This window comes from Anoplopoma fimbria, chromosome 21, assembly GCF_027596085.1.
Source record: "Anoplopoma fimbria isolate UVic2021 breed Golden Eagle Sablefish chromosome 21, Afim_UVic_2022, whole genome shotgun sequence".
NCBI lineage: Eukaryota > Metazoa > Chordata > Actinopteri > Perciformes > Anoplopomatidae > Anoplopoma > Anoplopoma fimbria.
Genome location: NC_072469.1, coordinates 14,738,974 through 14,761,187, shown reverse-complemented (window position 1 = coordinate 14,761,187; position 22,214 = coordinate 14,738,974). Strand labels below are relative to the sequence as shown.

The window sequence follows — 22,214 nt, the reverse complement described above, 5'->3', positions numbered from 1 at the left end:
AGTCGGAGGAGCTCTGAGGGTCACAGGTCTCCTGTAGGTCACATCCAGTGGTGACAAGTCAGGAGATTTCTATTCCCATGGTCTCCCAGAACCTTTCAGGGTGTTATTAATGGATCGGATAATACCCACCTCCCGTGATTGACAGCTGTCACTTGGGGGCTTGTGACCTTTCACTGCCCGGCTCAGGTGGGGTGGGGTGCATGTGTTACCAAGCTGTGTTTGTGTGTGACTGAGACAGAGCGCCTCTGTGTGTGTGTGTGTGTGTGTGTGTGTGTGTGTGTGTGTGTGTGTGTGTGTGTGTGTGTGTGTGTGTGTGTGTGTGTGTGTGTGTGTGTGTGTGTGTGTGTGTGTGTGTGTGTGTGTGTGTGTGTGTGTGTGGTCTTTTTTAAGAGGATTTACAGAGGTAGAATCTCCATCCTGTAACACACCCATGACAGTCAGACTAGATATGACAAGGTTATCTGGCCCCTCTGATAGCCAGCAAAATCCATGTGCCAATACATCCTGGGCTCAGTGAAGGCCACTGATCCATATGTCTAAAGTGAAGGTTACCTCCACCTGTTTCCTGTGGATAGGCTTGTTGTGTCAGAACAGCTATCTACTGTCAACTATCCCACTTCCTTAAGCACAATACAATGATAAGCCTGGAAGCTAGTTGAAGAAGAAGAAGGCAAGACAATGCTTAACTGTTGTTCAATGAGTCTGTGTATTCAGATCACAAGATGTTGGTCATCGATAGATAGGATGCTGTTGATTCTCATTATGCTCTGTGTGGGGATACAGTATAAAAGCCTTAACACAAGACAACACTCTCTTCTCCTTTGTTACCAGAGGGAATATTAATAGCAATCTTCTTAGTGGCTCTCACAGAGAAATAAAGAGAAAAAAAAGAGTTATGTAAAGGGCTTCCTGCATGAAGGGTCTGATTGTTAGCAGATGCTTTATTACTTGGAAAAGGATTTTTAAATACTTTTGGTTGCTTTGGTTTATTCAGATTTGGCCAAATTTTCCTCTGACCATCTGGATGGTGTTCCATATTTCTGTTGTTTTTTTAATCTTAAAACTGTTAAATATTTTGAGGTTGAAAAACAAATGCATTCAAATATGCATTAGGTCGTCTCTGAAATTCGTCGGTTTCAAAAAACAAACAACATAAAAAAGAACCTCTTATCCTCTCCTTCCTGCTCTCATGTTTGAGCTGTTTCCTGGAGATTGTATTCTCACCTTCACAGGTTTATTTCAGCACAAAAAGCTGAGTGTTGCATGTTAATTATAAACACAAGCTTATATTTGGTTTGGGGTCTGAGCTTTAAGTATTGATAGCGCACTATGGAGTTTTATTTGCAGGGACCGGATTAGCTGTCGCGAGTGTTGTGATTTGATTTGAAATATGCGCCGAATGTTCAACACTGCATTTCTGTTTTGCACCTCTCACTGCTTTGCATATCTTGTGTATGCCAGCCCGGCCGTACGCCTGTAATATTTGTCTTGCTGCCTTTGAGATATAATAATATGCACTGGTTCTTATTTAGCTCAGAGGCTTTCTATTTACGATTTGCGAAAAAAGGAGCTTGAAACACATTCAGATTCAAGACTCCCGTCACTTGCCTATCATAACAAACATAAACAATAATTTGCATTTCTAAATTGAACTTATTGGAACTTTCATTGTCAAGTAGAAAGCGCCGACACAACAGAATTTGCAATTATTTCTGCCGGTTCCATGTATCAAGGCAGCAAAATTGGATTGAGAACTTTTGTTTTGACATTTAGAGATCCAGTATGACTTACAATTGTTTCACTTTTCTAATCCTGCCACTGCTGGTTAACCCAGTATTTTGGAGCTGCAGGACTTCCTCATTGAAGGTCGGGGGGAAAGGAAGTCGATGAGGTTTGTGCAGGGAAGGCTTTTCATTCCCGGCTGTCAGTCAGTCTTCAGAATGAAAGAGAAGAATGAGTTGCGTTTAACCCCGACCTGGATACTGTTACAGCCTTCTGAGGTGGGCCCTGGAGAAACACGCTCCGATCAAAGGGGCAGATTAAGGATCATATTTTAAAGTGATATATTTGAGTTATTTGCCAGCAGAGTCATATCCTATGATCCGACCTCTGACAAGAAGCCGGCAACTTGTTACACCCCTAAAGGAACTTCAATCCAAGAAGCAAAAACAAATGAATTAATGTAAAAATCACACTGCCTACTGCCTTTTACTCTGATTTATTTTGATTGACAACCCAATGCTGTCTATAATGAAAACAGGCCACAGTGTGGATCAATGCACAATATTCCCCCCCAAAAAATAGTTCCAAAATGTGAAGAGACTCAGTCATTTCATATCATTTGTTGATTTGTTTTGTTTTTTAAATACAAATAAACATAAAACTAAGTAAACCCAGTAGTCTATGGTTGGCTCGCTGCTACTATCTCCTACAACATAGCTAATAATGTTATATGGGGATATTTAACCATGGTGGAAGCCATATGCTGATAATCAGATGACCTCTACACACGTTGTACAACTGCACACATCTTACCTTGTAAAGTTTGTTCCAGGGACCACATAAATGGAGGCAAATTGAGTTGAAATTAGCTGACAGCCTCCCCTCTATTTTTAGCTCTTCGTTGGTGAATAACGTACCAATTGCTGAACAAAGGCTGTGCGTGCATTGGAGGACGACTAGACTCAAACTAATCAGTATCTTCCGTCTAAAAGCCACCCAGTCAAACATTTGCATAGCTGGAAAGACCTCAAACAATGCCGGTGCACCCAGGAGTCTGAGTTCTCATCGCTTTGTTTACTGTACATCCCTCTGTGCTGTCATTACAACACAGCTTTTTAGTCAAATAGAGGAAGGTTTTTTAGATCCAGTCAGCTAATTAGAGACACTTAGGGGCCCTTCGGTTGATGTGGGTTGCTGCTCCTTTTTAGAGGAGTTGGGGTCCTCATGCCTGCGATTTGCCAGTTATTGTACACTATAGTTATGCATCTTTGACTCTCTTTAAACTTCATGTGTTTATACACATGTGCATTCCTTTTATGCCATTATAAAGTCGTTCGCCCATGACTCGCCAGAGCTTTCAAAGCTGCAGCCTTGTTTATCCACTACAGTTAATAAGAAGAGGCTGCAGCTGGATAAACAGAGCAGGTATACTCCTCTCTCTCTGATAGACCTTTGGTAATGGAGCCCTAATGGGAAGGTCACTGTGACTGTAAAAGCTGGAATGAGTCAGACCTGAGCCCATAAACCCTTGGAGATACAAGGACCCCCGGTTGCTGTGGGCGTCCACGGATCCTGCCCATTCTGCCGTGTCAGGTTTTACTGTTCCTCTCCTGGATCACGGTACAACAAGAGCTCGTTTGACAATTTATTACCAACTGCCACGTTATTGGAGCTGGCAGCACCAGCGGTGTTTTGACAATGCTGTCAGACTCCGTAAAACTGAAGGGCACCAATAGAAATCCAGCATCCGTTCATGGACAGTTTTGTTAAAGCCTTGTATAAATGCAAAAGTAAATATCATTTTTCACCCTAAAACCTGTATGAATCCTGCTCTATTACCGAGTTTACATGAAAGGGAGCCAGACGAAAAGTGTTTTCGTTTTTCAGTTGTTTGGTTTCACCTTATAAAAAAAATTTAAAAAAAGTTAGACCCAGCAAAATAGAATGACCTCATTTCTCGACAGGCAGCCGACAAGTCAACCCCTCCATCTGCCGAGGGACCGGGGGGGTTTGGGTGACTGGCGTTGGATGCTGCGTTTCAGAACGACAACCTGACAGGTGCCAGGCTCGATGGGATTTGTGGGAAGCGAGCGTGAAACAAAGCATCACCTTTGAAAGCGCAATTTGATTGACTGCTGCTCCCATTACCCAGTCGACTTTCCAAAGCTCCTTAGAGCATGGGCGAGGAAGAGTCAAGAGAGACACCGAGAGGAAGAGGTGTGGAGGGGGTGGAAGAGATATGGAGCTCAGCAGTGCAAAGCCCTTGAAGTCCTCTGCGAACTCAGCAGCTCCAGAGAGGCTGGCAGGCAGGCAGCAGCCCAAAGAGTCCTCACCTACAGAAACACTCACTGTGGTGTTTTTCCCTCTTTGCTCTCTCCACACTAAAATTCAGTCAGAACCTCCACTTTGCATGGTCTTGAAATTGGATTATGAGGTAGCTAATGCATTTGCCGCAGCTGATAAAGGTCAGGCTTTTCATCTCTCGAGAAAGTTTGTGAGGACCCCCACCTTCGCTCTCACCACCTCGCCACTCTTGAGCACCAAGACGTCATCTCAGGAGGTGTTAAATGTTAACCTGCGGTGAGATACATCCACGGCTGTCCACTGTGGCCTCAAAACCCACAGGCTGATGGAGCTTTTATCCTCAATATTGTTGGGATCATCACCCTAAAAACAGTTCATTTTGTCTGGTTTCTTTTTGACCCTGTCACATTCTTTGGATGAGAACCTTCCAACGGGGACACATAATCATTTGGTTTAATCCGTGCTGCTCTCTTTGAAAGGACCATCAGATGACGCGATTAGAGTAATGCGGATGGAGAGTGCGTTCTTACAAACCTCCATCAGAGGATCACCGGGCCAATCCGAAGCGATCGCTTTTTTTCTTAAATCGTTTGCTGTCTCTTATTTGGCGTCTGTAATTAACTCCACAATCAACAATCACTCTCTTTGAATTTTATAGTCTGTATTTTCATTTAGATGCAATCAAAGAGAGATTAACAACAATTTCTGACTGCAACATCTGTAGCTTTGATTAAATCCAACCTCTCAATAATTCATTGGTAAGCAAATTAATCTTTTACGAGCCCTGCATCTGCGTTAAGACTTTAATAACAGCTCGTAAGTCTCTAATAGCATTTTCTTGTAGTTCTCAAGGGAGTAAAATTGAAATGTCTAGCATCAAGGAGCCGTTTGCTTTAATGTGACACGTACATTAGTGGTAACTAATTACTTTTTACTCACTCATTGGTATCTCTGTTGTTCCAGAGTGTTTGGTCTGGTGTATCCAATTCCTCCCGTTTGTGTAGGCTGCCAAGCTAAACACGACTTCCAGGTGACGCAGACGGTGTCACGTTTTATTCCCAGGGCCTTGGCAGCATGTTTCGGCGCTGCCTTTTGTTTGTCTCTGACATCGACCGGCGTTTTTTCCATTACTCCCTCTGAGTTTCCTTGTGTGGGTGTGAAATTAGTGTCACAATGAATGGGTGGAGCAGTGCCTTCTCCTGCCCCTAATTGAGAATAAGAAAAGGACACTGAGGTGATGGGAAGAGTTCATCTGGAATGTTAGCCCCTGTTGAGAGAGCTGCCGCTGTAATGAATGAGCCCGGGTGAATCCTCGGGTTAAGCCATTGTTGCCGGCGTTTGCAGGACGTCCTCTGAACCTGGTAAACCAGAGTAGGTGATGCTTCTGTCCCCATACAGCACTGGAAAAGCCCCATGTAAACCCTCCAGATAGGTTACAAAATGAGAGTGAGGGTCCGATCTACAGACACATTCTCACACTGACTCTTGCCCTTTCCTCCCAGCTTGCTCTGTGCTGTGGCGATATTGCAAGTGGCCCTAATGCACCAAATGCACATCAGCCTTATCACAGAGGTTCTACACTGATAGCAACGTGTATCTCCCAGGCAAAGCAAATGAATTATTTTTCTGGTCTGCTTTCATTTTTTTTTTTTTGCTTGGTAGAGGGCCCTGTGGGATGGATGGGATGAGATGGAGCACACAGAAGGCAATTTATCCTGCGTTTGTACCATTACGTTCATTTAAGAAAGCAAACAGCCTGAAAGCAGATCGAGGGGGAGAGAGAGGGGGGGGGATATAGACCCTACCTCGCCTTCCACTCTACATCAAGTGGATCAAGCTGATTGAAGTTGCATGTACAGTATGCATTCTATCAACATCCCTCAAATTGGAAGCCTGGAAGGCATTCATACAGTACCTAATGAATTTGAAGATGAAGGGAAAGGGGAGCGTGCATTAAGGGCAGGCATGCCCTAGCAGACAAAACAGGGAGCGGAGAAGGAGGGAGGGGGGTTGAATATGGCCGAGGGGGACCGAAGCTTCGTTTGCTGATCGGCACCGGAGGGCATCTCGTTCCCGGCAATCAGCAGCTGCAAATAGACAGTAAATCCCCCCCTCAACTCTCCTGAAGGCTGCCGAAGCCTGACACCGCTACTGCCCGTTGCTACGCCGAGGAGAGGTTAACAAAATCCACAAATTAACAGTTTTTCCTACACAATTTAGAGAGAACACAATGATTTGTTTTGAAAGTATCACAGCGACTAATGGTGAGAAAGCACACGGTGAACATGTTGTCAGCAAATGTGGGACCTACTTTTCTCTGAATTCTTTCACGGAGAGATCTCTTTTGAGTGAATAACACAACCCGTGGTGCTCCTGTTACGTGAATATGTGGCTCCTTTGTGTGAAACTCTGGTTTTCACATGATAGATAACCCAATTTCATAAACTAATCACGGATTCTCTCCGCTAACAAGGCGTCACTGCGCTCAGCCCTATCACCCGTCGCTCTCACACACAGCCGCTCCAGAAATAGATCAGGTGAGGAATGCGGTTGAGAGGCAGGTGACTGCATAGCGTGGGCTTGCACTATGAACCGTGGCGGCAAGCAGATGACTCTCACGCCTCCTCACGGTGCTTTCATCTTCAGTTACGCCGAGTGTAAATACACACATGCACAGGAAAGTGACCTCAGAGCATCAGGCAGGGACGCTAACTGCTGCATTTTGCCTTCTGTGCTCTGATGTTTGCCAGCCAGGGAAGTGATTGTTAACTTTAAAATTAAAGGGAGTGGTTAGGGCTTCCCTGCTCTTTGGATATACAACTTGTAGAAGACAGGAGAGCAAAAACAGGGTAAAAGAAGAACTGAAACGCAACTATAGAGCAACAGAACAAGCCACTATAGTACAGTATAATAAGGTGAGAAAATAACTGAATAACGTTGAATACAAAAGAAAGGATTAGATCAATCATTTTGTAATTGAATCAGGTCAATATTAGTCTTTGTGTAATAGAATTCATACAGCGTGAATTTTTTTTTATTTTTGTTGCCAAGCATTATGTCCAGGATGAAAACATAGCCATCAAAAACCTTTGAAAGGTTATAATCCTTTAACTTTTGTTCAGATTAACAGATGACTAGACCAAACCACACCATAATACGGCCATATCAAATACATTTTAAGTCGATCCATCTCAATTTAGTCTTCTCGTTTCATCACCACGCCTTCATCCTCAATAAAGGACAGACCAGGAACCACCAAACACCAATCAGCCTGCCTGTCCCGAGATGCTTGAGGGTACTGTGCTTCAATTAGTTTTAAAAGATGATGTATCTCTTTTGTTTAAAATGCAAGAAATCAAGAATTGAAGTCTGTCAATGTATAATCATCATAAGCTTGCAATGCCAGTGTTGGTTTCTTGACTTGCACTTTCACATACAGTAGACATTGGACAAAGCAGTACGGTATTCTGCATGATGCCTTCCTCTCTAGAAGGGCTCCCTACTGACCCTTATCATTCCAAACATCGGTGCCTCCACTGTCAGTGTAAATGCTTTAGGGTAAACTAATACGGCTGTAATGGTGGTACTTCAAATATAAGCAAAGAAAAGATCTGCGATTGGCAGCTATAATATTTAATCAGTGGTTCAGGTATCGCATTTAACCACCAGTATAATACAATACAATTTTGTCAAAAGAAATTCCAACCATAACTTTTGACAGAACCAACACATATTTGCTGTTAGAAAGGGTTTAAAATCCATACCATCATTAATGGACGAGGCCACTAAATAGTATGGACAGAAGAGAATTAGGCCTAAAAGTTTAGCACTAACCAGCGGCTCCTGCATCAATTATCCGACTGTGTCTTCAACACTATTTTCTAAATGGTCGCTGGGGTACAGCTGTATCAAGAAGTTAGTCCATTCTAATCGAAAAGCCAGCCAGTGTGTACAGGGCACATAATTAAATTTATTTGCCCACATCTGAGCCAGGGAGCATGTGCACTCAACACCCAACAGCATTAGTTCTCTCTATTTTAAGAGCAGTATCCATATTCCTTTGTCAGACCACGCCATTGTCGATCCAATCCCCGTGCCTTGAACAAGCTCCCAGCGGCAAATCGGATCTCAGTGAGAGCCTTTGTAATTACAGGGAGCTGAATGGGTGAATACTTCCCAAATCCGCAAGACCATCCAGCGACACATTCCATCTGTCTTAAGCCCCCTTCCAATATTTGAGATCAACTCATGAGGAGGTATTGAAATAGTGCACACCACCACCTTTTTTTCTGCGGTTTGTATGGGAATTATTTTGTAGTCTTTTAAAAGTTTTTGACAAAATTTGTCTTAACCATGTCTTGAAAAATAAAAACCTTTCAAATAAATTCCGGAGAAGTAATTGTGCTGGTATAATGGGGTTCTGTTCTAATTTAACATGTTGATAACATGTGTATGAATAATACTCAGCTATTGTAGTAATGCATTTGACAGTTTATTATGTAGCAGTAGTGTCACATAAAAAGTTCATAAAATGCCAACGCACGGAGAACAAATCTAATTGGATGTGAGAAGTGTGTGCTAAATCGTCACTTAGAATAAAACTAATGTTCACAATAGAAATTATTTGTTTGGTTTTCGTGTTACACCTCTGGCTTCGTATTGTTGGACAGGAAGAGGTTTTTCTATCTTGCATGTCAGCAGAGTAAATGACCTGTGGCCATGCAGAGAACATGATGCTCATTCCATCTCACACAGGTAGGATATAATTAAACCAGAATATACCAAGTGAAGCCCAGGGGCTTCTCTGTGTGTTTCTTTCCCCCGGTACAGGCTGTGCTGGGGCCAGGACTCAGCTCTAGGTCCCCTCCAGCAAAATGGGACAAGTGCTCGGTTAGGTCCCCTGAGCCGGACCTGTTTGAGCTCACTGTGGGACCTAATAAAAATCCTGTGGGGGCCTCCAGACATCTCTAATGCCATCAGCAAGCCTGTAAAAATGCTCTTAGCCCCTTGCAGCAGCGTAATGGCAGCACATGGCCTCGTTGGTCCGCTGTAATGGGCTCCATGATGTCATCACGGATCACCATGGAGCCAACGGACTTAGAGTCTGGCCTGTTTTCAAAGAAAAGCAAGCATATTCGAGGGACTCGCGTTCAGTTTCCACTGTATCCGCTGTGATTGGTGGGGTTTGTTTGTGCCAGAAGAAATTACTGGGGAAGTTAATAACCAAAGGCTTTTAACCTAGTCAGCCTTATTGAATTGGTTCACTGATTGGACTGAACGCTGTGTAGGTCTCTAGCAATAAGCTCAGCTTTTACTCTCCCTTGCCCTCTCCTATTTTTCCAGCCTGGAGTTGCACACCAAATATCCGGCATTACATTAATGAAATATTGTGTTGAATATGGTCTTGAATATATTCCATTGAGGAACAAGGTTTTTAAACTGTTTAACTACCAGATATTAAATGTAAATACTTTATAGCAATATAAAGGGCAACTAACTTTTAAAATGATCTATAAAAAAAACTGCAATTTTCTGTCTATTTCAAGCTGGGCTTAAGTGTACATTTTAATTGCTTACATATCTGTTTTATTGTTGGTTATTACCACCTTAAAACACCTTCTCCACCCCGCCATGCCTTAGCTTCTCAGCCTCAACAGCTGATGGTGTGTAAGCGTCCCGGTGAGAGATGTCATCCCAGAAACACTTGTCTTCTCGGCCGTGATTAAACATTAAGAATAATCCCCATCCTGCAGTTATATGGCCGCCATTAAAGGCTCACTGCCGGGCCGACCTGCAGTCGCTTTCACTCGGGATAATGGCAATGTTTTAGTGGTAGTCAGGGACGTCAATTAAAATCCACATTGGTTTTATGACCTTTCTTGGGAAGTTGTGGTTTATCCATTGCATGTTGGTAAGGGGCAGACTAGGTGATAAAGCCTGTGATTTCAAAGCAGTTTATGGCGGGAGTATTTTATTTGTTTTGCGGCGTGCGTGAATGTGAGGGCACAGCCATGTCCGAGGGCAGACGTCCGTGTTAACGTTCTTTTTCCGGCGCATGTCAGCGTCTGTCATTTATTAATAATGTATCACAGCGGACTGAGAGATGATTGTGCAGGATGACTTTAATAGAGTGCCTGATGGTGGGGCTTAGAGTCCTGACTGGAAACAGAGTGGTTCTTGGATGATGAAGCTGACTGTGGCAGAAAAAAAACGACTGGAGGGAGTAAGGTTACATCCGTAGAATTACTTCCTGGTATATTGTGGTAATGCCCTTTCAAATACGTGCTTCATGCGTAATTATGGTATTTAGGTTGCACCCCTCCACAGGGAGGTCAGAGGTCAGGGTCAACTGTAAAACAACACCTCTACAGTGAAACTAAGGAACTGCTCACTAGGGTTCGAACATGGGCAGTTTGTAGTTAGGAACATTTTCAAGTCTTTATTTGTCATATGCACAATAATTATAGTGAAGAAGTCGTTGGCAATGAAATTCTTATTCTCCCTCGAGCAATGTTATTGCAAAATGTATAAAACAAAAACATATGCCATCTTCTCCACAATGATTTAAAGGAAGGAAGCAGTGGTTTTGTACGTTTTTCTTCCATACAAATTGCTTATGCTTTACATACCTGATGTCTGACCAATAATCTAAAACATATTTTGTTTTAGATTATTGGTCAGACAGTTTCTTTATTGTCATATTTAAGTTGTTTTAAAAAGTATCCTTGTGCATTTAAACCAGAAAGTTAATAGTCAGCTCCTAAACCGCAGCCTTTTTTAAAAGGGAGTTCCATTGATTAGTTAACTTGTCTGTAGGAGTATAACTACTACTACTACTACTACTACTACTACTACTACTACAGCCTGTACACACATATTTATGATGCCTTATGTTGCTCTAAAGCGTTCTGTAGTCTGAGAAAAATAGCACTCATGATGTCAGGGTTATTGTCTGGATGCTTGCAGGTGGGTGCAGTTGGAATTATGTTGACTTTTACGTGACAGGGAGGTTGTAATGAAATATGCCAAGTTGCATAATGGGAATTCTAGGATCCACTGTTTTTGCCAGGGATTACAAGTCAGGGTATCCATGTTTCTGACAAGCTCATATATGCAATGATTTTAAAATCAGTACGTCTCAGTTATTCATTTCTTATTAATCCTTTTAGTGGGATCGACATCTGTTCATCACATAGATGAAAAAAAAAAATGCCAGTTTTGAAGATATATAACAATGACCATTCCGAGTTCCACTTTTACACGGTTTTCTTCCTATGTGCTGTCACGCAATTCTAAATCTTCTCCTATTGGGACAAGAAAGTCTGTCTGTTGGAGGATCCTGTATAAACCCTTGTTATGGCTGCTGCCTCACTATGTGTCTTCATAATCACAGTAAATCTCAGCAGACATCTGTTTCACAGCAGAGCCTGAGTCATGGATATAGCGAGGCGCTACAGTGTCAAAGCGTATATCACCATGGGAAGATTCTTTCAGTCTAGTGAGATCATAAACTGTGAGATGGAGAGGTTAAAGATTTCGTCATGGGCCATGGTGCCTATGCATTCCCTAAAGTAGCTTTCATTTTTACCATGGCAGGTCGCTTTTCATGTCAGTCTGTAACACATTCAGCTTCTTATTACGTGTGCTGCCAAATTCATCAAAGTTTTTTCAGAACGCTAAAAAAAAACACCGTCTGTTCTTCACTGAGCAGCATGACATTTGCAAAAACAAACAAAAAATTGGTATCATAGCTATTATCAGTAATACCTCTGAATGTACCTCTATAATTTTCGTCTCTTACAAAACTCTTTGCATTTTCTGCAAGACGGAGAACATCATAAATTGATAGCAAATGCTCCAATCCCGGAGCAAAAGTGATTTATAAAAGTGATTTAAGAGGAGTGGAATACATTTGTCTCTTGGAAATAACATGTCGTACTGCACAAAGATATTGGGAGTATGATCAGAATATCGAAAAGGTTGTGACAGCTCCAGTAAAAAGAGAAGGGAAATTTCAATTTTGGCGTTAATGCTAATGTGGAGACCTGAAATGTTCTTTTACATCCTGTCCTCCCCCTCTCATTCCCTCAATCCTCCATCCTGGGGGTTGTGAAGAACCTATAGTTGTTCACTTCTTCTATTCGGCTTCATTAATGCCCCTTTCTCCCAGTCTACATTATTCTCATTCTTTTTCTCCCTTTTTTTCCTGTTGCATCTCCCTCGTCTTTCTTCCCCATTTTCCACCAATACCAGGGACACTGAACGAGCCTCGGCTATGGGAGCCATAATGAGCATGTTCACTAAAGCACTGATTCATCGGAACAAAGACCGGCGGAGAGAGCGAGGGAGAAGGATGGATGACAAGGGGGAGAGAGGGAGAACAAGAGAGAGAGATAGAGGGAGATGCTGGAGTGTACCCTTGAATGGCTTTGGACTGTACACCCCTACAGCTTCCTCCTCCTTGGGCTGTATTTTTCCTAATAGCCTCTTGGGCTATTTCTGGGTCCCTTTTTAAATGGGAGATGGGTGGGCGTGAATGCAGTAGAGTTGTGTGTGTGTGTGTGTGTGTGTGTGTGTGTGTGTGTGTGTGTGTGTGTGTGTGTGTGTGTGTGTGTGTGTGTGTGTGTGTGTGTGTGTGTGTGTGTGTGTGTGTGTGTGTGTGTGTGTGTGTGTGTGTGTGTGTGTGTGTGTGTGTGTGTGGGGGGGGTGGGGGGGTATTTGGCCCGTTGAGGCAGTGAATAAGCACTTGGACTCGCAGCAGGATCAGGGTTGGTGCATGTGCGTTTTGTGTGTGTGTAGGGGCTCTCTGTTGCCACTGGAGACAACGGAGGAGATGCACACACACACTCACACACAAACCCTGAATGTGGAACCTCCAAAGCTGATTAGTCAAACTTGTGATTTCCAATTTCAAACCCGCGACACAAATCCCGCACTTAATATTCATGCAGAAAGTAGTAAGGGCCCCCTCGCGGTCCCGCGCTGCCGTAGGGTTACGGGTTGGGTAGTGGGTGAGGGGGTGAGTGGGGGGGAGGGGGAAGGGTTACCTTTTAATCAGCTTAGTTAAAAGGATGGAGATGAGGAAAAAGAGGAGGATGACAGGGACAGAGGAAAGAGAAAGTGGTGTTTTTTGCCACTTGATTGGATAGGTGTCTCATTGGTGGAAGCAGCCCCCACACACACACACACACACACACACACACACACACACACACACACACACACACACACACACACACACACACACACACACACACACACACACACACACACAGGGTGAACCTCTTATCTGGGGGGTTGCAGAGTGACAGGACGAGCATCCAGTACTTACACACCCACCTCTTGTCTCATTCGATCTGCTGGCCTGGAGGTGGCCAAAACAAACAGACAACAAAATGTCTGTTTTAAATTAAATAGTTTACAGGACCTCTTTATTTTTGTGTGTGTGTGTGTGTGTGTGTGTGTGTGTGTGTTTTGTGAATGCTTTTGGGCCCGCTCATGTTTTTGTCAGACAGCACACACACATAATAAACAGGATTAGGACCACATCTGACAGACGTCGTCTCTGTTTTAGCCAGAGTGACTTCAGCGGTGCCAGTGTTTGTGTGACTCCTCCGTCTGTGTCTTTTAACCTTGTAATCGGGATGGCGTGCTGTGTCATCGCCACATTAAACGCACATGCAGAGAGAGCTGGAAAAGATTGAGGGATGAGTGGAGGAGAGTGAGAGAGTTGAGAGAAAGGGAGGTACAAGAAGGGGGATGGACATCAAAAGCAAACATGAATGGAAAAGTAGTAGGTATAGAAGTTAAAAGTTTACCCACCTCATTATTTATGGAAACCACTTTTGAATCCCATGTTTTTGCTGGGTTTACTCTCCCTCATTGTGTTTATAGGCTAATGGCGCCACGCTATAGTAATCTCATATATTGTTACTTTGAGAATAAGGCTACTCACAAATTTGGCATGTCACAGGTACTATACAACTGCTAGGATAGTTTGTATGGAAAATAAAGTTTTATGCTCGTTGAAATTGTTTGCTTTTTTTGCCCCTTATGCACACATTTTACTATATAAACCTGCATTTCAGTGTTTTGTGGATATAAGAGCCACATTGATGGGACATTCTAAGCCTTAGTACTGTTGAAAAAGGGAATGATCATTTTCTTTTCTTTTACTGACGCGTTTTTGCCATCATGGCTCCCATCATGCTTTGGGTGATGCAAACATGCACTGCATCGTGTCATCTCAATTTAAGGGCCACCTTTGAGGTCCTTTCTTCACATTTTCTCCACTTGAAGGTACACAAATGAACTTTGTCATGTTTTCTCCACTGGAAGGGTACTCCAGAGGGCACTTTGTCACATTTTCTCCAATTGAAAGCACCCTAGAGGGCACCTCGTTACTTTTTCTTCACTGAATGGGCACTCTAGATGGCACTTTATCAATTTTTTGCAATTTAAAAGCACCCTAGCTGGACATTTTATTACGTTTTCTACACTTGAAGGACCTTTTTTCATATTTTATCCACAGTGGGGGGAAAAAGATGGCGCTTTTGCGTATGTGGCACTAAGGGGTGTGGTTGCCTCCCCTTCCCATCCCCAATGAGTCCACCAGGGATATTAAGACTCTGAACCCAATTGACATGAGTTGTGTCAAAACACCCCGTCTTTTCAAAGGGTTAAAATGGTGGAAAACTACAATTGACTAGATGATATTGTATTTTATTAGCACCTATTGAAGTGAAGAGCAAAGGAGGAGGATGAGCAGACACCACAGGGAAGAAACAGCTGGAGAGATATAAAACGCAGAGGGAGTCAATGAGTGAGCAAAAATAATGTTGAAAAAAACAAAAACCAGAGAGTGAGAAAAAAAAATGAAATTGCAAAAGAAGAAAGAGGCAGTGAACCAAACAGAGGTGGGAAAAAAGACAAAGATTAACCCAGAAGAAGAGAACACAGGGAGGAGAGCGGACCTCCACCTCCCAGAGACCGAGAGTGATTGCAGCGAGGAGCACCTCAGCCCTCCCGCACCTCCCCGTCGAGGCCACCGCTGTAGACTCCCATCCCATCATTCATCCCGGACACAGCGGAGCGGTGCAAGATGTTTCCAGTTCCCACCACACTCCATAACTCAGCCCCTCTTCTCCAGAGAGACGCTCCTTAAACACCACCTCCCCTCCTCCGCGCTCTCATCCCTCCTATCAGTCTGTCTTTAAAACAACCATCGGAGATATGGGAAGCAACGGCCGGCGACCATCAGCGTAACTCTCCACATATCTACCAGCCTCATCCCTGCGGGCCCTGGAGGAGAAGAATGTGGCAGACATGCGGACGGCGCTGTTCCTCAGGGAGACTTTAGGAAAAATGGCAGCAATAGACTCTACAGGGACCATAATTCACCAGGCGGGCTCTACGATGCTGTGACATGGTTATTAGCCATATAAACTAGAGCTGTCACCGTGTCATTATAGCTCGCATCCATGTGAGACCATCCTTTTTCCTCTTTATTTACTTATTTCTTTTTAACCAGCTTCGGGGCTGCTGATAATTCTTTGTTTGTATCACGGCAGTGCGATTGATGCCCCTGGCCAAATGCGTTTGCTTTCCTTTTGTATCAGTTTTTGCTTTGTTTTCCCCACTATCTGACTGAGAGTAAAAAACACACACACATTGGCCCATTTTTTACAGGACGTAGATGTTAATGAGGTGGCTGTGTGCCTGCAGTGTGTTGACAGCAAGCACACACAGCGGAGGAGCCTTCATGTGTCGACTGTGTTTCCTACAGGTTCACTGAGTCCTCTGCACAAATGCTCATAGTATTACATCATTTATTGATGAGGAAGCAGTTAATTATCTCACACATCTGTGTTTATAAGGCTAGACTGCCTGTCAACGTGATGGAGGAGCTGAGGTTAATGAATGTGATTGGTGCAAGACAACATTTCAAAAGTAGCCACAATGTTGTTTTTAACTCAATAACATTTAGCAGACTTCACCTGACTTGCCTACCATTCTAAATATCTAAATACAAAAAGCAAAACAAAATAACTTATGTAATGATAGCACAACTTTTTAAAGAGGAACCGCTTTTACACTAGATCAATTACACTAGATCAATTGCACTTTCCACGAGGAGTTCTACTCAATAAAGTCCCCTGTGGCTTTAAAGGAATCCAGTCTGAAAAACCAACATCATCACGGTTATACCGCATTGGGCTTGAAGCTTGACATCTTAACAAAGAGACTGCTTCACAAACTGAGGGTGAAGAATTTAAAATAAATAGTGAAGCTCACTATAAAGGACACTATTGAGAATGAAATTGTAAGATTTTTTTGGTGGTTAACCAATATTAGGATATCTCGGCCTGTCATCCTGCTTCAGTTTCAACCACACTTCTTTTATCTGTCTCTTGGAACTTCCACAAGTGTAATGTTTTAACAGTTGTGGGCAATACACCCTCCACATTTTGGACCATTTTGGTGCCTGATGAGGTGTTTTGTTTGACATTTTCTGTAGATAACAAGAAAATGTGTCATCAGGTTAAAACATGGAGCACTTAATATTGAGCCGCCCAATCTCATACATGAATTGTAACTGCCAGGATTTTGGATTAACACCGCTGAGTCATTTACCAAAGGTTTCTTTTTTCTGACCTTTTAAACCATTTGTGCTGCAAAAAACGAGGACTCCAATCGCCCTGTTGATGCCTTGAAACTTGGTGCAGATTAATTAAGGAATTGGAATTAAGAGGTGCAAAATAACAGAGAAAATCACATTTGCATGCTCTGGTTTGTCACATGCTGTTCTGCGACACTTCTAGTCAGTAAACATCAAAAAAGAACGTCATTAAATTGAGTGAATAGGTTGAATTTATAGTGTCTGAAATATTATTCTCCTTGTTTAAGTGCCAGTGTGTGATTTTGGAGTATAAAGTAGGATTATTTTGAACTCCATACATTTAGCTGCTAGCTTAAAAGAACCCAGCCATGTTTTTACTCTGAAATATTGTTTATCCATTCAGCGCACTGTGTCATGATGGTATCTAAATGTACCACATCAGGAACAAGTCTCCCCTCCAGGTTTGGGAGTCTGTTTTATGAGCTGAGTAGCAGCGAGGTCAGGGTCTCTGTGGCTGGGGAGATAAATAGACTGTTAGTCAGTGTTTACACCTGGGTCAGAGTGATATATGTCTCCCCCGGTTAAGAGAGACCCAAAGATCTCACTCTCCTACTCATCTGCAGTCAAACACCAAGCTTGTCATTCCAGAGATGTGACCGGGAGTTATGGGCTGCGGGTTTAATGTATGCTGAACACAGAGGATACGGGACAAGAGAGAAGATTTATAAACAGGCACATGTGATGTCAAAGTCTCTGCTTCGTGTTTGGGCAATCCATTTTAGTCATATTCAATTCACGACTATTTTAAATATTTCTATCCTCTAGTTTAAAAATATGGGGAAAAGACAACAAAAAAACTCATGTTTATTGAATACATTGTCGCTCCTATAGAATAGACTGAACGCCAATGTGTTGACCATATGTCACACACCTTACAGACAAAGTTTATGTTGCTTTACAACAGCCTGAGGACTAAAACAATATGCAATGTATGCTTAATGCATCCTACCTTTCTTTAAAGCTACTATAAGGAACTTTCATTTTGTGTTGATTTTGAGAGTCCCTGTGGACAGAAAGCGGTTGCCCACGCAGTACTGGTTTTGGTTCTCCAGCAGGCGACCATACCTTTATCAAAAATATAAATAAACTCCACAAAAAAATGTACCTCGTCTTATGGGCTTTTTTTCCCCAATTTTTTTGAATAAAAAGAGAAAAACAGTACTTCCCGACTGCCAGATAAATGGGAATGAACAAAACAATAGCAATACATTAACTTAAAAAGACACTGGGACTATTCTGCCTTGACTACAGTACCAGTCAAAAGTTTGGACACACCTTCTCATTCAATGGTTTTTCTTTATTTTTATTTTTTTCTACATTGTAGATTAATATTGAAGACATCCAAACTATGAAGGAACACATATGGAATTATGTAGTAAACAAACAAATGCTCAACAATCCAGAATATGTTTTATATTTTAGATTCTTCAAAGTAGTTGAATGAGAAGGTGTGTCCAAACGTTTGACTGGTACTGTACATGAAGATGGTAGCATATGACAGAAACATCTCCCATAGCAAAAACTATGTTCAACCTGTTTAATACTTCACTGATGGTAGTATAAAACATACCATTGAATAATGTCAAGCATCTCAGTTAAATAAGGTAATCTACACCATAGATCTCACCTTACAATAACATGTAATGCGCTTTAAATACATTGTAATTTGATTGCACTCAACTTGAGTGTTATAATTAACAAAGTACCATTTAATACAGCTTGACTCCAGTAATTAAGATAAACAGTTAAACAGCTGTGTGTATCACTATTCACATTGATAAACTCTTGTGGCTATCGTGATTACTATGAATAAATAACGCTACATTTTTTTTACCATATATTTTTCCCTGATAATGTGAATTAGAATGAATCTAAAGTAAAGGTATAGGGTGCATCTCTTTATTTAGGAAAAGTAAAAACATTTAGAATTTGTGGCAAAGTTTTGTGGAATTTTGGCACCAATGGCGTAGTAGATTCAGAGGTTGGCAAGAGGTACATTTTGTATTGGGACACAAAAACACAGGAGCATCCACACCCCGTCTGGTAGACATTTTCAATCCGGGCCATTTTGATGTTTGACCCTCAATTCTAAGTCTGTCCTGCACTAAATGCTCCGGTACCAATTACCTTTTCCGGGCCTGCTTTAGGACTTTATTCCTTCCACCTTGTCACCTCCTCCTCTTTCACTCACTCCTTTTCACTCTCTCTTTCCTTCTGACTCCCTCCTTCACATTCTATCACACAAACACACACTTACATGCAGGGCAGCTTTGGCGCCCTGAGGAGTCGCTGTCAATCACCCGTCAAGCTCCCAGGTCAATTTGCCAGGCTGCCAAATGTGTCATATCAGTGTGCTCCCCGGTGTCAAGAGCTCCTCATTATAGGCCAAAGGCTAAACCAAGGAAGTGAACAAGGCTTTCCTCTTCATTATTTCCAGTCCCCCGTGACCCCCTAACCTCCTGGTGCTCTCTCTGCCCCTCAACGCTGCCATCCCCCCCATACCTGGCCATAACAGCGGTACGACCTTTAACCAACCAAACTGGCATGACCCTGTTTCCCTGCAGGCCTCGTCCCAGTGCTGCCTGATAATGCTTCTAACTCCTTCTTTCCTAAATCTCTCTGCTTCTTCTTTCTCTTTCTGTTCCAAGATGCCCTGAGGAGCTACAGTGAAAAGAGAAGTGCTTGACAAGGGGCCTTAGAGTAGTGTTTTCCCACAATGCACTCTGCATGGTGCCCACAGCTTCCTGTCTTTAAGTGTCAGGCAGATAGGGAACTAACTTGGTGCTTTGTCAGATGCTGAAAAGCTCAGCCAGCAAGTGAAAAAAAGCTGATTTCTTTGCTCAAGGGCAGCTTTTGCTAACATTCATGGGATAGCAGCATTACCTCATCATGGAAAATGCTGGAAAATGTTGTATGTTGGTTGAAGTGAGTTGTGAGATAAAGAGGGTTTGTTTTTCCACTGTATCAATGTGATCAGTGGAAGCAGCCCCCCCCGCAGCATGTGGAGCGTCTCGTCGTCGGCCAGGTACCGTGACGCCACAATCACATTGGCGGCAGATTTCTTTCACCCCTGATTATTAATTCACAAATCAATTAACTGTCATCGCAGCATCTGTCTGATGAATCGCTCGTAATTAGCCCGTAGGTGTAACAGAGCCGTCCTCCGTTATCTGCTGCCGGCGTGCTGCGGCCCCGCTGGCTGATGTGAGCCTGAGATGGCTTTCCCCCACATTACCCTAACACAATTAAACTAATTATTGATTTTTGTTTCGCCTCAGCGCAATTCACGGCCCAGATAGCACTCTGTAAAATAGGGCCCTGATTTTCTGGGTAGATTAAAGGATCAGAGTAAAGGCGTAGTGGCGAAGGACGGCGGTAACTTTAGAGCGCTGTTTATTTTCAGTTTTGAACCCCATAGGGCTGTCAGGGGTTTCAGATTATATGAGACATACATACAGAGGAGTAAACAAGGTTATCTGCAGACCTTGATGGCTTCACCTCATAAACACAAAGGCTTCAGTGTATGTTTACCAGTCCATCTTATCAAAAAACAAATGAATCACAAACGGCATCTGTGCGTCCTTGCTGTGGGCTTAGTCACGGTTACATAACCAGCAGTCAACACAGGACAAGTGTACTAATTCTCACCTGTACAGGGTCAAAGCGGGACACTCACAGCCTAATAAAAACACCTGTAGTAAAACTAATAAATAATGTTGTAAAGGCCTTGACACATGCCCCCCAAAAAAATGTCATTCTTTTTCAAAGAATGGAAAAAAAAATTAGCATCAAGACTATTTATACCCACAGTGACGCTAATTAGCGATACTAACTTGCTCGATAAAAGTTTCCAATAGATTTGTAACCTAATGTAAGCTATTTAATGAGATTCCCTGTTCCCTGTTTACCTGTGGTACATTTAGTGTTTAGGGCTTCTATTGTGAAAGATAAGAACGTGTATCTGGTGTACGCGTCCTTTGTCATGGTTAAAAGTAGTAATAAGGTTTGGTTCTTGGTTTGCTTATTTGAGCACAAACAATTCAGAAACATGTTTTTTTTAAAGTAGGTAGAAAAACACTTGGTCAAATCAAAGATTTGAGCTGGCGGTACAGTACAAGTTTAGCTAACAATTTTTCTCATGAGTTTCTGCTGATGCTTTCATACTTTGTTGTACTTTTCTGTGTTTCACTATCCCTCTATATTGCCAGTATATAGGTCAAAAGAGTAAGCATCATAAAAGTAAACTCACGTAGGAACTATTTCATGATCTTTAGTCTCAGAGCAGTGAGGAAACATGGTAAGGAGTAGACTAACTGCTTAACATTTTGAACCTAACAGCTTGTTAGAAAAGTTCAAAAGACTGGTGAGATAGACCTTTTTTTTTCAAATTATAGGGCCAAGAATAAATAAACCAATTATAAGCAAAGGCAAAATGTCAATAACTTCTTAAAGAACAGTTTCTTCTGCAGAATGAATTCTTCACAAAATGTCAGCTAGAAAATAATAATTCTCACATTATTTTGGCCACTCCATCAGTAAACACAGTGTAATCTCATCTTGTCTAAATGTGACACTGTTGGCACAATTGCATGGAAAGGGCGAGCGTGCATGTGCACCGTTTGGCCTCGCGTGTTTGAGAATGTCAAGTGGCTTAACCCAGGGTCCATTCATCGTTGCCACCTCCTCCGTTCCTCTCGACACATGCCAGCGTTGAGATGAACGGCGCTGCATGTAAAGCCCTGCCCCTCACGGATAAGCCTCATTCAGTCCCACATATGGCGCTTGACCGCAACGGGAGGAGAACAAAACAGGAAGTGTGGCGGGAGAGAGTCAAAGAGTAGAGAGCATTCTTGAGGCGGTTAGGAGGGCGCGCTAATCCTTCCTCCCCTACCAGGTGCTGAGAGAGGAGATAACCTGGGAGACAATGGCAACAAACCGGGCTGCTCCATATGGACCTGTGTGTGGTTGTGTGTGAGGGTTTGTTAAGCAGCGGGGAGGCAGCAGGCTGAGTGGCTGGCTGGCTGGCTGGGCGGGTGGGTGGAGTGGGGGAGAGAGTGGCAGAGAGAGGGATAACAAGAGTAAGTGAGAGGGAGGGAGAGGCTTTTGTCTTTGTTTTGCAGGCCTAAACAGGGATTAGTGTCTTGCTGACGTTTTCTGTCAGTGGCCACACTGTGACGGCTGCTCAGAGGGGCCTTGGCTCAGTGAAAGTGACCGCGTTGAGAGTGACCCGCCACCGGATTAAAGCCTCGCTGAGTGATCCGTGTCTGAGAGCTACTGCAATGACCCCAACGGCTGCTGAAAGACTCGGCTATAGTATCAAAGCACCCTTGATGAAATTACCATTCACATTAGCTAAGAAGTCAGTACTTACAACTTTGTCGACTTAAAAAAGGAAAAATCTGTTGTAACATCATTGGCAGCTCTCCAGTCAGTAGCGTGCCATCACAAAAGTTGAGGATAGCAGCTTGAATGTTAGACGCTGTACCAAGAAATATGTAGAAAAAAGATT

General features: G+C 42.8%; 1 protein-coding gene across 2 annotated transcripts in view; it reads left to right on the top strand.

The window, feature by feature from the left end:
• The window catches only part of LOC129110418 (partitioning defective 3 homolog), a 325,305-nt gene that overhangs the window by 253,344 nt on the left and 49,747 nt on the right, over positions 1-22,214 (top strand). The window lies entirely within an intron of this gene.